The 16,294-nt window shown below is 42.8% G+C and overlaps 1 protein-coding gene and 1 pseudogene across 5 annotated transcripts in view; one reads left to right on the top strand and one right to left on the bottom strand.

Annotated features, from left to right (window-relative positions):
* pde4d (phosphodiesterase 4D) overlaps nucleotides 1-16,294 on the bottom strand; it is an 830,388-nt gene that overhangs the window by 761,953 nt on the left and 52,141 nt on the right. The window lies entirely within an intron of this gene.
* Nucleotides 11,323-12,279, top strand: LOC134295915 (N-acetylgalactosamine-6-sulfatase-like; annotated as a pseudogene).

Below are 16,294 nucleotides of genomic sequence, written 5' to 3'. Positions count from 1 at the left end.
GAGGCCGACCAAGGGCAAGATGGATGGACGGTATCCTTGAAGTGACTGGCTTGGCCTTGAAGGAACTGGGGGCGGTGACAGTCGACAGGGAGCTCTGGCGTGGGCTGGTCCATAAGGTCACGAAGAGTCGGAAACAACTATGTGATTGAGCAGCAGCATCAGGCAGGTGGGGGGCTCCCTCTTTGTGAGGCTGGCGGTCCCCAGCATCACCTTTTTCACTGCAAGGGGCAAAAGAGGAGCTCAGGTGAGAGGGAAGGGAAAGGGGGCCTCTCTTCCCACCAGGAAAAGCCTCTAATTACAACTGTAACTACGTACCTGCTCCCCAGAGCTGCTTCAGACATCCTGGTCACAGGCCATGAAAGGAATTAAAGAACTGGTCAATGGACCTGAACTTCACCTTGTTAAATTCTAGACTCTTAAACCCATCCGTCTAATTTACATGCTCTGATTTGCATTTTATTTTATTGTACCCCTTATTTTCACCTTCAACACCTGGCAACCCTGTCTATGAGACTGCTATGATGAATGCCTTCCAAATTTTATTACTTTACTATAACTAGACCAGTGGTCCTCCAACCTGAGGTCCCCTGATATTTTTGGCCTACAACTCCCAGAAATCCGAGCCAGTTTACAAGCTATTAGGATTTCTGGGAGTTGAAAGCCAAAAACATCTGGAGACCCCAGGTTGAGAACCACTGAACTAAACTATATGCAGAAGTACCTAGAAACAGGAAGTTTTTCTGCCACAGTACATTGAGCTCTGCCTTCATCTCTTAGCCATGGAATGAGCAGTATCCCTATTCAGGTATTCAGCATGGGGCATTATTATGATGAATATGCTTGTTCAGGCATTAAAACAATATACAAGCCATATCAATGGTTGCTTTGACTGCATGAATTCTGGAAAATGGGTCAATGCACAAAAGTAGGGACTTACTAGGGGCAGAACCAGAATTCTCTCTTCTTTCTTTTTAACCGGGCTGTGGCGCAGGCTGGTAAACAGCTGCTGCAATAAATCACTCTGACCATGAGGTCATGAGTTCGAAGCCAGCCAGTGGCGGGGTGAGCACTTGTCAATTAAAAATAAAATATATCCCCTGCTCGTTGCTGACCTAGCAACCAGAAAGATAGTTGCATCTATCAAGTAGGAAATAAGGTACCACTTATAAAAGTTGGGAGGCAAGTTTAACTAATTTACAACGTTGGAATGAGGAAGCGAGGAAGTGCCATCAGAGTGGATGATGCTCCCCCCTGATGCTCCCCCCTGTGGCCAGAATCGAACATCCCCTCAGGAGAAGGTTAAATTGCCTCTGCGTCTGTCTGTCTGTCTGTCTGTCTGTCTCGGTTCGATGTGTTTATGGGCTTTGAATGTTTGCCCTATATGTACATAATGTGATCCGCCCTGAGTCCCCTTTGGGGTGAGAAGGGCAGAATATAAATACTGTAAATAAATAAAATAAATAAATAACCTCTTACAGAACATCAGAATATATGTTGCTTATGGCCAAAAAATACTTTCTATATAGTTATATTTTGGGTACAAAATTGTTGGTTTGTACAATAAATTAATGTTGTAAAAAAAGAATTTAGAAACAAGGTTTTAAAAATGCTATCAAAGTACAGTCAGCCCTCCACATCTGCCAATGTGGCAAATGTGTGGGGTTTTTAACGCAAGAGACACTTTTCTAGGAATTTTTAAGTTTTCCAGCATGACTCTATGGTCCACTGGTAGTTGAACATAAAATTGCACTAGAGATTTCTAGAGAGCAACATGCCTTTTGCTTTATTTTTGAGACAGTCATTAATTAATCAGCCCCAGATGATTTTTAATAATCTATCTTGTATTTATTATGTCCTCACCACTTATGTGTTTTAAATGCAATTTTTTTATCCTTGCACTGTTGTTTTAATTGACTGATTTTAACTCTTATAATACTTTTGTTTCATATTGTATTACTGTTTTAGCTTTTTATATTGTGATTTGTTTTATGTTGCTGTTTATTTGTCCTTATGTTGTTTAGGCCTCTGCCCCATGTAAGCCGTCCCGAGTCCCCATGGGGAGATGGTGGCGGGGTATAAATAAAGTATTATTATTATTATTTCAAGAAAATTGATCTATATATCCTATTTGTATTTGCTAAATGCTGTACCTTTGTGGCAGGAAAAACAAGTACCTTGACTGAAAAAAGAAAACTATGTCCTCGTTTTATCAGATTTAAATACCACTGTGTAGTGTTTTCAGACTTCTTTCAAGTGCATTTAAATCTTGAGTATGTTCGAAAGTAAATAAAAGCACTATAGGCAGCCCCTAAGTTACAAACAAGATAGGTTCCATAGGTTTGTTCTTAAGTTGAATTTGTTTGTTAGTTGGAACAGGTACATTTTAAAATGTAATTCCAGCCAAAAAGACATATTCTTTACTTTTGGATAACATAGGATAGCCAATACCCCTGTGGGGTTTGTTTTGCTGTATGTGTCCCTGTTTGGGAGACTTCACCTCATTTTCTGTCCCTGTAATAATTAGATTTTGAAAAAAATAGCTTGTTGTGGAAATGTCAAGACCCAGGCTACAGAACACCAATAACCATGCGCAGAGGCCGGATTCTATCTAATATCTTTATTATAGGAATATATAAAGTCAATAAAAACAAGTGAAGAATATAGTTCAGAAGTAGACCTTTCAGGAAAGATCAAATATAGTCCAGGAAAACAATGTCCAATATGAGATATTAAAGTCCAAAGTTATAATCCACTTGACCGAAACACACACTATTTGGCAATCAATAGTGTGGGGAACTGTCCATAGTCTTTCGAGGCTTAAGGTAAATCCGAAGGAAACTGGGAAACAAGGCTTGAAACTAGGAAGCAAGGTCCGTATTTAAAACGCAAGGCAAGGCAAGACTTGAAACTTGGCAAGATCAAACTGGAAACAAGGCAAATATGAAACAAGAACTGAGTCCATAGAAGTCCGTGGAACAAGGCAAGGCTGGAAACTTGATCCGGGAAACAGGGAACTGGAGTACGAAGTCTACACACGATCTCACTCCTCAAGCTGACGAATTGACTCCGCAAGATTTCTTTCGCGGCAAAACACCTAAATAGGGTCTCGTTTCCCGCCAGAAGAACACTTTCTCTGGAGAACTAGAAGTGAAACCCAACTCTGTCCAGATGCATGACTCCTTAGAATTTCCCAAGGGAAGCAGAGCTAATCAGCTAATTGTTTGGCTGCGATTCTGGCGCTCCGGCGATTCGCCTCCCTCGCTCCTCTATCTCTATTATAATTGTCCTTTCGAGAAAACGGGGGAGAATTCTGCCCAAGGCTTGTTTGGCTGACTTCTTGAGGGCAAACATCCTCCAGGTGCAGGGCCTCCATTTCTGGCTGAAACGGTGGGAATCCCATGTTTTCCTCCTCATCTGCCACAATAGTACTAGGAACAGGACTACAAGGCCCATGAGACATCACAGGAAACAAGGATTGGAGATAAAGTTTCAGTAGAGATACCTTTTCTCCATGATAAATCTTTCAGGAATGAATTTCCCTTCCGAGGAGCAAATTTCTCTCACTCCTATTGTCTCACTCCTGTTTTTAAATGTGAGTCATTTGTATGTTGGATATTTGTTACTTAGGCACTGCCTGTACTTAGGAGTGGGAGCGGAGACCAAATCAAAAATATAGTATAAGAAGTATCTGACAGTGTTTTTATTATACTGGGGGGGAAAACAGTTGCTCAGCACTCCTTTGGCCAGAGCTCCATTTTTTTTCTAGAGAAACAGATATAACAACATGTTGTAGCAATCCCTACCTGATGGGATCCAGAGCATCATCTTACTACTGCTTAGTTGTAGTAGTTTCAGCATGTCATAATTATTGATTTTATTTAAAATATTTATATCCTACTATTCAGCTACAAAGTCTCTCAAAGTAGCTTATGAGTTATTAGTTTGACAGTTCCTGGCCCTTAGGCTTACAGTTCAAATAAAACACTGCACAGGCCTTGGCAGAGGGGAGCTGTGCCTGCCTCTCCTTCTCTCGGCTCCAAGGCCAGGGCAGGGGCAGCTGGCAAGGAGGGAAGGCCCTTCATCTGCTTCTGAGCCTAGGCATCATCCTTCTGCTGATCCGTTTTGGTGGCTGCAGCCTGTCATTATTATACCTATTCATCTTAAAAACATTTGCCAAGTTCTTTGTCCTTAGTCAAGTGCACCACTTTGGCAACACAAAATTAACATATGTGCTGAATTATCCAAATTAATGTAGGCTTGCTTTTTTCTATTTATAGCTAAAAGCTAAGAGTGTAAGGAAATCTCGCCAGTATTTTATTTTTATGTCTGGCCATCTTGACACGGTGGGAAAGTCCATCAAGCAGTCCTCTCAAGAGATCTGGCTTCTATCATAAGAACAAGACAGTATTTTTTTCCTCTTTTATAGTTTTTGATATCTGGGCAAAACATGCCTGAACTAGTGGGTTTTGTAAAGGCTTTTCATCCAATTCACCAACACCTAAAAAATGTTCTCTCTTTCCAGGGCTTACTCATAACCTTCACTCTTGTACCCAGCTTCTGACAGGTATGACCTTGGCAGCTGGAAGCTCATTTTCCTTCCCACATTATCCAAAGCCTGAAAGGATAAACAACCCCTTTTCCCAGCATCACCAGCTGTGTAGCACGTCCCATTATCCATTATTATAAAGCATATGCAAAAGGATAGAAAGCATACGTAAAACAAGCAAGACAGGACCTATGACCCTGACCAAGACTATATCTGAAAAGGAGCTAAGACAGCACTTTCCCTAGTCTGGCACTGATAGAAGAATACAACTGTTAAAAAGAAGAAAAGAGAAGCTGCTCTATTAGCTTCCTGAAAATACTGTATTTATGTGAATCTAAGGCACACAATGTTTTGGGCTAAATGACCATGCCAAAATTGGAGTGCACATTACATTTGTGTAATATAGTAAAGTGTGGGTGGGCAGATGTTTTTTCCATGTCAGGAGCAACTTGAGAAACTGCAAGTCATTTCTGGTGTGAGAGAATTGGCCTTCTGCAAGGATGTTTCCCAGGGAACACCCAGATATTTGATGTTTTACCATCCTTGTGGGAGGCTTCTCTCATGTCCCCGCATGGGAAGCTGGAGCTGACAGAGGGAGCTCACCTGCTCTGCCTGCTCTGTTGAAGGGAGATGTTGACAAGCTGGAATGCGTCCAGAGGAAGGCAACTAAAATGATCAAAGGTCTGGAGAACAAGCTCTATGAGGGGAGGCTTAAAGAACTGGGCATGTTTAGCCTGCAGAAGAGAAGGCTGAGAGGAGACATGATAGCCATGTACAAATACGTGAAGGGAAGTCATAGGGAGGACGGAGCAAGCTTGTTTACTGCTGCCCTGCAGACTAGGACACGGAACAATGGCTTCAAACTACAGGAAAGGAGATTCCACCTGAACATTAGGAAGAACTTCTTCACTGTGAGGGCTGTTCAGCAGTGGAACTCTCTCCCCCGGACTGTGGTGGAGGCTCCTTCTTTGGAGGCTTTTAAGCAGAGGCTGGATGGCCATCTGTCGGGGGTGCTTTGAATGCAATTTCCTGCTTCTTGGCAGGGGGTTGGACTGGATGGCCCATGAGGTCTCTTCCAACTCTACTATTCTATGATTCTATGATTTGAACTGGCAACCTGTTGATGAGCAGTCCTGCTGGCACAAGGATTTAATCCATTGTGTTACTGGGAACTCTGGCATGCAGGTGCAAGTACAGGAGAAGCAGCAGGAATGTGCTGGCCTGCCTGCCTGCCTGCTCCAAGTCACCGTGGTCTCTTCCTGCTCTGCTCACCAGGACCTATTGCCTCACCAGAACCAGAATTACCTTCACCAGCTCCACACCACCTTTACCCACCTGGGGTAGAGTGGGCAGGGAAGGGAAAGCACCCATCAGGCAGGGACCACCTGAGGCTGGTGCAAGGAAGGGGGGGGGGGGTTCACCAGCAGCAGAAGGAGGTGGCCCTGGCTCTGGTGAGTAAAGTTGAAGGAGGCAGGCCCTGTGAGCAGAAGAGGCGAAGGCAGGCAGGGAGGCTGGTATGTGCTCCCTCTGCCTTTCCTGTACACACATCTTGAGGCACAAGACATCTTGAGGCAGGTGAAAACTGAGGCCCTGTGGCGTGTCTCAGGAGGCAAAAGAGCCAAGCGGGGCTGGCACCACTCTCCCTCTCCCTACCGGGGATGAGTGAACCTGCCTTTTGTGGAATTCTGGAACCACTTCATGGCTACCTTCTGTAGATAATGTAATCACCATCCTGGTCTCACCCCTGTTCCAAAAATAGCAGTCTAATCATCCACACAATGACACAAGTTTCTGTCACACCAAGTCTGGACCAACCTAGGTAGTCAATGAAGATGAGCCCATAGAGTGTCATGGAAGGGCATCAAGTTATTGATTACATTATCTTTGTTGTATTTCTGTTAACAAGGATGTGGAAAGGTTCTTGTGGGATTTATTACTTTTTGTACAAAAATGATGAGGATGAACTTGGATAAGATGCACATTTCTTGGGGGAATAGGTTTCATTTGTTTTTCTGTTGGCCATGGCCCTTTGTCTCTTGAACTGTTTCCATCCTGCCTTGTCCTCATACAAATTTTGTAGCATTAACAATTGGGATTTTGCTGAGAGCTGAAGTCAACTGTCCTAAACCATCTTCTGGTTGTCATTTCTTTCCTTAGAAACACTCCAGTGAATCTTCCAACTAAGAAGCTCAAGACTGAATTATGTGCAGAGCGAGACTGGTAGTCTATTTATTTCAGGCATTAATATTCCAGCATAAATGTACAAAGTACTCAGTGACCTTAGTTGATTCTGACTCATTGAAACAAACAGGCTCTGCTTTATATTCAAATGTTCGTCATTCATTGTCTGTTAATCTTCCTTTTGGCCTTCATTTTCACATGCCTCGTGGCACTTCCAGCCTTTTGCAATGTATCCACAATCCATGGAGATTGCGATATGGATGCCAAGTGCCAACTATGACTAAGAATTCATTCAAAGACACTCTATTGCCTATGTAATTTAAAGTGGCACCGCTTGTATAAGAGTGATAAAATCTTAAGTAGGAGGCTTTCTGAACCTGATCTCCCTCACATTCACAATATATTATTATCCCAGCATCCACACTTTCATTTTCATTTAGCAATTAGGGAACGCTTCCTCAAAAGCCCATATCACTACGTCAAGACTCCTAGGCTTCTTGGCAAGTTTAAGAAAACTTCAACTTGTCTGAAATCTCCAAATACTAGCCTATCATGGATGTTTCATGTGTTTACTAAAAGAAAAATAGCAGTATAATGGCATTGCATTACGCCAATGCAGTAGCCAGGAAAAGTGAAAAATAGTCTTATGGGAAGCCTAGAATAAATATTATGCCACATGAAAATTATTCAAGTTATTGAAATGATTTCCAACTTTTTCTCACTTACTATTCTTTACTTTTAGAAAACTCATATAACACATAGCTCATTACTACAGACAACCCACAAGCAGGTAATGCCAAATCACAGGTTTCAGACCTCCATAACCAAAATACAGTAGTACTTTTAAAAGGACAGCAAGAATTACTGAACATTACAAAACCATTTTTGCTGCTTGTCTTTTCAATTTAATAAAACGTAGTGATTCTGGTGCCTGTCTAAACTTGTAACATTTTATGATGTCTATACAAAGCCTTGCAGAAGTCATCTTGTTTTGTATTACATTAGGTTTCTCATAGTAAAAGAATGTAAAACAAGTTTGATCTCGGAATTATCCCTGTCAGAATAAATACTTATATAACCATTCCTCAGTAGACAACTTTGCTCTTGTGTTGTCAAAGGCTTTCATGGCCAGAATTACTGGGTTATGAATTTTTCGGGCTGTGTGGCCATGTTCCAGAAGCATTCTTTCCTGACGTTTTACCCACATCTATAGCAGACATCCTCAGAGGTTGTAAGGTATTTTGCTCTTTTGCTCTTTCTAAAAAACTATGCTCTTTTTATCAGTGGCTAAACAAATTAATTGAAGGAACTGTAGCTAAGTTACAATTCAGTGTAGGTTGAGAAAAAAGACAGCACAGAAAATAAAAGTCCAACTGTCCTGCTCTGGCAAGGACAATTAATCTCTGTCATCCTCGTTTTTCAGCTTTCCCACTTCCCACTTTCCCCCTTGGTCTTTAGCTTGCTTCAGCTGCTGCAAACTGAACTCAAAATTGCAAACGTGGTTTAAACTCAATTAACAAAAGGGGAAAAGAAAAGACAAGGGAACTGAATCCTTCCAGTGGTCTCAAGCAATAGTGAAGTGCTGCAGTTTATCCTAGCTCGTGTGTTCAACTTTGACCATATTGACCACATTCTGATCCCTGTTTTCATCTGCATGATATTGGAAAATATGGCAATAAAGTTGCTATATCAGGAGCACCCAAAGCCCTGTGATTTCAGAGCTCAAATGCTGAGACCAAGAGATGATGCCCCATTTAGTTTCAGAATAGAAGGATAAAAGAGGGAGCATGTGGAAAATCTGTAGCTGCCTTTCCAAAATGGTCAGCAACAGTGAGAAACACTTTAATAATATATGTACAGAATAGATGTGTTCTTTTTCCCCGAGATTATTCCCTGTCCTGAGGACAGGAGAAGGATCTGGGAACCCTAAACTGGACTCGTGTTATGCACAATCTATGGGACAACCATACACATGCCTATGAACAATTTAGGTTCAGAATGTGGCTGCTAGGGTGCTCATTGAAACATGGTTGCTGTTATGCTCATTTTACAGCAACTGCACCGGTTACTGACAGCTGCCTGGGCCCATTTCAATGTGTTGTTACTTACGAATCCCAAAATGGATTGAGACCAGGGTAATCCAAAAAACCATCTAACATGCCATCTTGTCCACAACATAATATCTGGTGGAGAGATCACCATCTATCTTCTGGAAATCAGTTTCAGGGAGGAGGGGCAACTGCCATTAAGGGGAAATTGAGGATCTAGGCAAACTTTTTAATTAGTCTGGTTTTTATTTTGATCCTAAAACTTCTATGTTTTGTTTTGCTATATCTTTTTGTTTTGTGGCTTTCACATGTTGTCATTTTGGACATTATTAGCTATTCTGTGTGCTATTTTACAATGAAAAGGTAGGATATGGATTTTCCTCAGCTATGCTGTCTGTGTAAGCTCTATAGAACTATCTTCATTTACTAATATACATACCATGTGCTAAATCCTACTGCTCCCAAGTTCCACAATTATCCAAAGTTCTATGGTGACCTCAGACCAATATGAAATTGAAATTGTAATAACCCATTTGGAATGCTTTGGATTCAATATTCAGATGAATCTCCAACCACTGGGTTTTAGAGTTATATCCAGAATTTTTTCATTTGAAAGATTACGATTTGTCTCTTCCCAGGCCAGCAGACAATATACTGAGTTTTGCACTGTCAAATTTTTGTACACTGAAAACAAAGAGCTGTGTGTTGAGTAAACTTTTAAATAGAGAAAAAGTGAATGCATTTACAGCATGATCAAATGTTTGTTCATGGCGGAGCAAGGACTGTTAAGTGTGTTGTTGCTATTCGTCCCCGCACTCCCCAAGATGACTGTGTACTCTTGAACCATTTAAATCCATGCCAAAGACATGGGAAAAATGAAAAAAGAGGCATTCATTTGTCAACAGACAGTAAATATCACTGCTGATGGAAGTGACCTTTAAAAACCTGTTCTCTATTAATACCGTTAATTAAAAGAAACTATCCACAGAGCTCAGAGGTTCTCATTCTTATTTGCTCTGCTCTTTTCTGGCTCACTTCAGCAGTCATTGTGGGTGGCTTTGTTTATTTTGTATATGTCATCCTTTTTGCAGACTTTAGGGCTCATGGTCGATCTGTGAAAGCAGTCACATTCAAGGTTTGATGCCAGAGTTTTACAGGATTCTCCCAATGCATCCTGTTCTTTGACCGAGAGAATACCTTTCTCCCAAATCAATTGCAAGCATAATTTCCAGGGAAGAATCCATGTTTTCTACAACTAGGGAGTTGGAATGGGAGGGAAGGAGAACTTGTGTGTTGTGTACAATGTGTAACTGAGTTTGGCAGGTGGTTAGGATTGGAATTTGAAAGCAAACATCTGGCAGAGTGGGACATACCAGTGAGGTAGGACAAAGTTTATACATTATCCCAAGAGGACCAGCCTAGTTATACCTGAAGTAGTCGTGGGGAGGCAAATTTCTGGAAGGAGACACAATTTTCCCAGTGATGTATATATATGCACGGCTTGTAAAAATGTGTGCAGCAGCATTCTGGATTGATCATCAGCTTGGAAACTGTCCTGGGACTCAGGGACATACTTGTCAAAAATGTTTCTTCCATTTTCAGGTTTACTCTATAGGGATGGTCACTGGGCAATCTGAAATGTTTGAAATGAGGAGTACTACTTCAAGAAGTAGCAACCTAATACATACTGATGTGGCTATATTAACCCCTTCACAACTGCAATAACATAGCTCAATGTGTCCCAGACATCCTAGCACATACAGTGGTGCACTGGTTTGTGGTTTGATGACTTGGCACGCATAGTTTGAAGCACTGTCACTTTTGTTTTATTAGCCAGAACAGTTATATCATCTGCCAATTGCTCAGATTTCTGTTTTCCCTCTGAATTGTCCCAGCAACAATATATTGTTATGAACTATCCCAGTTTTAAGAAAGCATTGGGCACTGTACAAGATGAATTTTTTGCTTTCATTTACAATAAGAAGAGAAACAAAGCTTAACCTATATGTTGCTATTGCACTGACCCCTTCAGTGTAGAATATACTATATAAACACTAGATAAATGGAATTGGCAGTGAGAAAGATAGTAAAAAAAAAAAATCCAGTAAAAAAATTCCAGCTAAAACTGGAGCTATCTACTTAGATCTCAGATTTTTTTTAAAGATACAGATATAGATATAGAATGAGGTCACATTAAAAGAAGAGTGATAAAACAAATTGTCATTGCAATGCATTCTTTACTGTAAGTGTTGGGGTGTGTTTGGGCACCCTTCCAAAAAAAAAAAACCCAAATGTGACCCAGGTGGCAGATGAAGGGATATACTTTCCAGCTTGTACTTTTTCTACACTGCGAGTTTGCACTTTTGTCCTTCCAGAGCAACATTTCTAAGAGGTCATCTATTAAAAGCAAGCCTTCAGAAATGGCTTCTATACAACAACTAACCGTGCAAGAAATGCCTATATCCCCTCCACCCCTTGTCCAGAATTGTGATCTCCAGTTATGACCAGCTTCTTCCAGACTATTGAAGGAAGCATGTTATATGAAAATGGTATTACACAGATTTAAAAACTGAGTGCAAGACAGGAAAAGCTGCATAATTCAGATATTTTTTCAGGAAGTCCTTGATTTTAGTTGTCCACAGATAACCAAGCAATAGCTGATCTTTCTTGAATGGGCACATCATTGTCTTCATGCACCTGTGTATGCTTCCAAGGAGTTCTGGGGCACCACTAATGAGGGTAGCATAGAAATGCAGTAGGAGAAATTGATAACACATTGGGAAGAGCCAGCACTAGGAAGATCGCCCACAAAAGCTACTTTGAAGTGAGAACGAACACCTTTGTGTTTTCATGTCTAACAATGGTTCAGCTCGCATGTCAACTCTTGAACAAGCGGGTAGCAATGGCCCTACCTTGGAAGATGGCTTGAGAGTTAGCACTTGCCTGGTGGCCAGGACATCTACCTGCTGGGCAGGTGACTTATCAGCTGGCTAGTGTGATGGATCACTTTACTATCAACCTCATGCTGACAGAATCACCACTTCCCAGTGACAAACGGATTGATGGCATTGACCTTTAGCCTGTCATTTTGCAATTGCATTTGCAAGGCAAGTAAATTGATGGGTGAATATTTCATTACCATGGTGACTTAGGTTTTATAAAGCTCATTACTAGACCTGGAACAATTCCTGAGAGCAATTCAGATTTCTACCCAGGACAGAAGATCTCCAGAGTAACTACCTATTCCAGACTTCTGCTGATCCTGCCGAGAAAAGACCTTGGAGAAAAATTCCCAATCAGCTTATCAAATGTCAATGCCAAGCTATGATGGGGATATTCTTCCCAGTTATCAAGGAGCACAAGTGGACAATGCTAGATGGACAGCCTCAGCTAAAATTCTGTGACATAGTGATCACAAATTCGGCTACCCCAGGCTGAGAGAAAATTGGAAAGTATTTGGGCCATCCTGACCTTGATCCCAAGAAGCACTTTTGGCCTCAATGAGATGTTACTGCCTATCAGCAGGAGATTTGCAGCTGCTTCTGCATCTAATGGTCAGATTTTGTCCTGAAGAGCATGGTTGAAAAAGGAACAAAATAACATATTTTATCTACAGGGAATTTATTCCTCTTTACCTCAGGGTTCTAACAATAATCTTTGCAAACTTGAGCTTCTTGGGAGAGGCAGGATGAAGACACAGTGACCTGATTTTAGTTCAAATGTCAGAAATGTAGAAGATACTCCCTTATCCAACAAACAGCAATGAGAAAGAGGTGAATTGCCCTTCGAGGAAAATTTCTCCCTGCTCAACCCCTGTTTTATTCCTCAATAGAGTTAGAAGCCCCCAGTGATGCAGTGGGTTAAACCGCTGAGCTGCTGAACTTGGCAGTTCGATTCTGGGGAGTAAGGTGAGCCTCCACTGTTAGCCCCAGCTTCTGACAACCTAGCAGTTCGAAAACATGCAAATGTGAGTAGATCAATAGGTACCGCTTCAGCTGGAAGGGAACAACACTCCATGCAGTCATGCTGGCCATATGACCTTGGAGGTGTATATGGACAATGCCGACTCTTCGGCTTAGAAATGGAGATGAGCACCAACCCTCCAGAGTCAGACACGACTAGACTTAATGTCAGGGAAAAACTTTTACCTTTACCTTTAGAGTTAGAAAAAGTTCTGCTTGAAAATTTGGAAGCCCATGGATAGTCAATGTATGGACCAAAGTTGAAAATTGTGCAGCCCTCCAGATTTTGTTAGACTGCAAACCCCAGGAGTCCTAGCCAGCACAGCCAATGGTGAGGGATGCTAGATATTGTAGTCCAACCACATTTGGAAACTATACAATTCCACCCTCTTGTACAGACAATAATAAGCTAAATAGACAAAGAATCTGCCTTGGTTTACGACAGTTCCCTAGCTTTACTACATAAAGAGGATTACACGCATTGTAATTGCTCTTTACTTCCTGGCAGTTGTGTTACTATAGAATATGCCAGCTCCCAGTCACACAACAGATTGCATCCTTTATATAACATTTTGTTCCTAATGCTTTGAAAGTCTTCTGATATTGATCTGAGATCCTAATATCCCCCTAAGCTTGAAATTAGAGCTCCCCATTGCTCTGAAAAGCTGGGATAAATCCTTTAAAAATGCTCTGACTAATCCAAGTTTAAAGAGGCCAAGGCTTTTCCCTCCTCCGAAGATCTGCAGTGGGAGTGAAAAGATAGTATTTTCAGAAATCTCTCTCTCTTTTATAGAAAGAAAGGAAACTTGGCTCTTTTTTCTCTATTTTCTCCCCTAAAGCTCACTGTCTCAAAACCATTTTTGGCAGACATTAAAATTCCTGTGTGTGTACTTACAACTGAATCAATTTATTTCTCACTTTGACTGAATAGTAAACAATTCACTTTCTACCTGGCAATTCAATGACTCATGTGGTAACAAGGGTAATATCAATCCACATTTCTATAGACCAAGGACTGGAATCATACAGATGTGGCTCTAGGTAGACCACATCATTACAGTATTTTAACTGACAAGGCTCCATTCTATGGAATTCTGCTATTTGTAGTTTGGTGGGGAACTAAGCATCTACTGTAACGAGAGACACTAGAGGCCCTTTCACATTATACAGAGGGTGCCAAAAATTTATATACCTTTTAAGAAAGGAAAAAACCATGTCAACATTGTAATACTCAATATATACCAATAACAAAAGATGAATACAGGTCACTTCTGCATTGTAAGAGCTGCTTAAAGCAGTTAACATCATTCCGGGCAGCCAGGAAAGTTTTCTCGACTGCCCGCATCGCGTCTGCAACAAATAGATCTTCAGAGTTGTTTCGAGTTGTTGGGGAGCTCCTCCTCCACCCTCCTCAGGTTGGGGGAGCACCCGACATCTCGTCAACTCGGTGTAGCGAGTTCGCTCACCATTTTGCAGACAAAGTCGCTCAGATTCGTTCCGACTTAGACGCCGGCCTTGATGCATTGCCAGGTGAGGTAACCGAGGCATCTGTCTGTTCGATCTTGTGGGATTCGTTTCGGCTTGTGCAGCCTGATGATGTGGACAAGATTCTTGGAGCGGTGAGGGCGACCACCTGTGTCCTTGACCCTTGCCCATCTTGGCTCTTAAAACAAGCCAGTGGAGGGCTAGTTGATTGGTTTGTGAGAATAATCAATGCCTCTTTGGAGCAGGGCATATTTCCATCTGGCCTAAAACAAGCTGTGGTGAGGCCTGTTTTGAAGAAAGCCTCCTTGGATCCGGCTAACCTCAGTAACTACAGACCAATCTCTAACCTTCCATTCTTGGGCAAGGTCTTGGAGCGGGTGGTTGCTTCCCAGCTCCAGGGATTCTTGGAAGATACGGATTTTCTGGACCAATCGCAGTCTGGTTTCAGACCTGGCTACAGTACCGAGACGGCTTTGGTCGCCTTGGTGGATGACCTCCGCAGAGAGCTGGACAGGGGGAGTGTGACCCTGCTGGTTCTCTTGGACATCTCAGCGGCTTTCGATACCATCGACCATGGTATCCTTCTGGGACGTCTCTCCGGGATGGGCCTTGGGGGTACTGTTCTGCAGTGGCTCCAGTCCTTCCTAGAGGGCCGTTCCCAGTTGGTGAAGCTGGGGGACACCTGCTCGGACCCCTGGCCATTGACCTGTGGGGTCCCGCAAGGTTCCATTTTGTCCCCCATGCTTTTTAATATCTACATGAAACCGCTGGGTGAGGTCATCCGGAGTTTTGGAGTGCGGTGCCATCTCTACGCGGATGACACCCAACTCTACTACTCCTTTCCACCTAATTCCAAGGAAGCCCCTCGGATACTGGACCAGTGTCTGGCCGCTGTATTGGCCTGGATGAGGGCGAACAAGCTGAGGCTCAATCCTGACAAGACAGAGGTCCTCCAGGTCAGTCGTACGTCTGATCGGGGTATTGGGTGGCAACCTGTGCTTGACGGGGTTGCACTCCCCCTGAAGGCGCAGGTCCGCAGCTTGGGGGTCCTCCTGGACACTGCGCTGACACTTGAGGCCCAGGTGTCGGCCGTGGCTGGGAGGGCCTTTGCACAACTAAAACTTGTGCGCCAGCTGCGACCATACCTCGAGAAGTCAGATCTGACCATGGTGGTCCACGCCTTAGTTACCTCTAGACTGGATTACTGCAATGCGCTCTACGTGGGGCTGCCTTTGAAGACGGCTCGGAAACTACAACTAGTACAACGATCGGCAGCCAGGTTTCTAACTGGGGCAGATTACAGGACGCGCTCAACGCCGCTGTTTAAAGAGCTCCACTGGCTGCCATTTATTTTCCGAGCCCAATTCAAGGTGCAGGTTATCACCTACAAAGCCCTTAACGGTTTGGGACCCACCTACCTTCGAGACCGCATTTCCCCCATGAACCCGCACGACCTCTTCGCTCGTCGGGGGAGGCCCTCCTCTCGCTTCCACCAACTTCGCAGTTGCGGTTGGTGGGGACGAGGGAGAGGGCCTTCTCCGCCGTGGCCCCCCGGCTGTGGAACTCGCTCCCCAGGGAGATTAGGCAGGCCCCTACCCTACTCTCATTCAGGAAGAGCCTGAAAACTTGGCTATTCCAGAAGGCCTTCGTTGACTGATCCTTGTGGGATCATGTTATTTACCTATTAAGCAGTAGACCCTCTGGATTGTTTTTAGGATTCATTCAGCACTTTAAGTATTACACCTGCTGCATAATTATCCCTCCCTGATAACTTGATATTACTTTGCACCTTGGCCTGGATCTTTTGACCCAAATCGGGATCTTAATATTATTGTGTATATTGACTTTTATGACTGTTTTTAATCATGTTGAAGTTTTACTGCTCGGTTTAATGTTTTATCTGATTTGTGCTGTCGTGTCTGGGCATGGCCCCATGTAAGCCGCCCCGAGTCCCTCCGGGGAGATGGGGCGGGATATAAGAATAAAATTATTATTATTATTATTATTATAAACTTCTCATTACGGAGAATTACTGCATGAGCAACATTGAACAAAACGAACATGTGTATTGC

Source organism: Anolis carolinensis, chromosome 2, assembly GCF_035594765.1.
Source record: "Anolis carolinensis isolate JA03-04 chromosome 2, rAnoCar3.1.pri, whole genome shotgun sequence".
Taxonomy (NCBI): Eukaryota; Metazoa; Chordata; class Lepidosauria; order Squamata; family Dactyloidae; genus Anolis; species Anolis carolinensis.
This window is presented reverse-complemented; position numbering and strand designations above follow the sequence as displayed.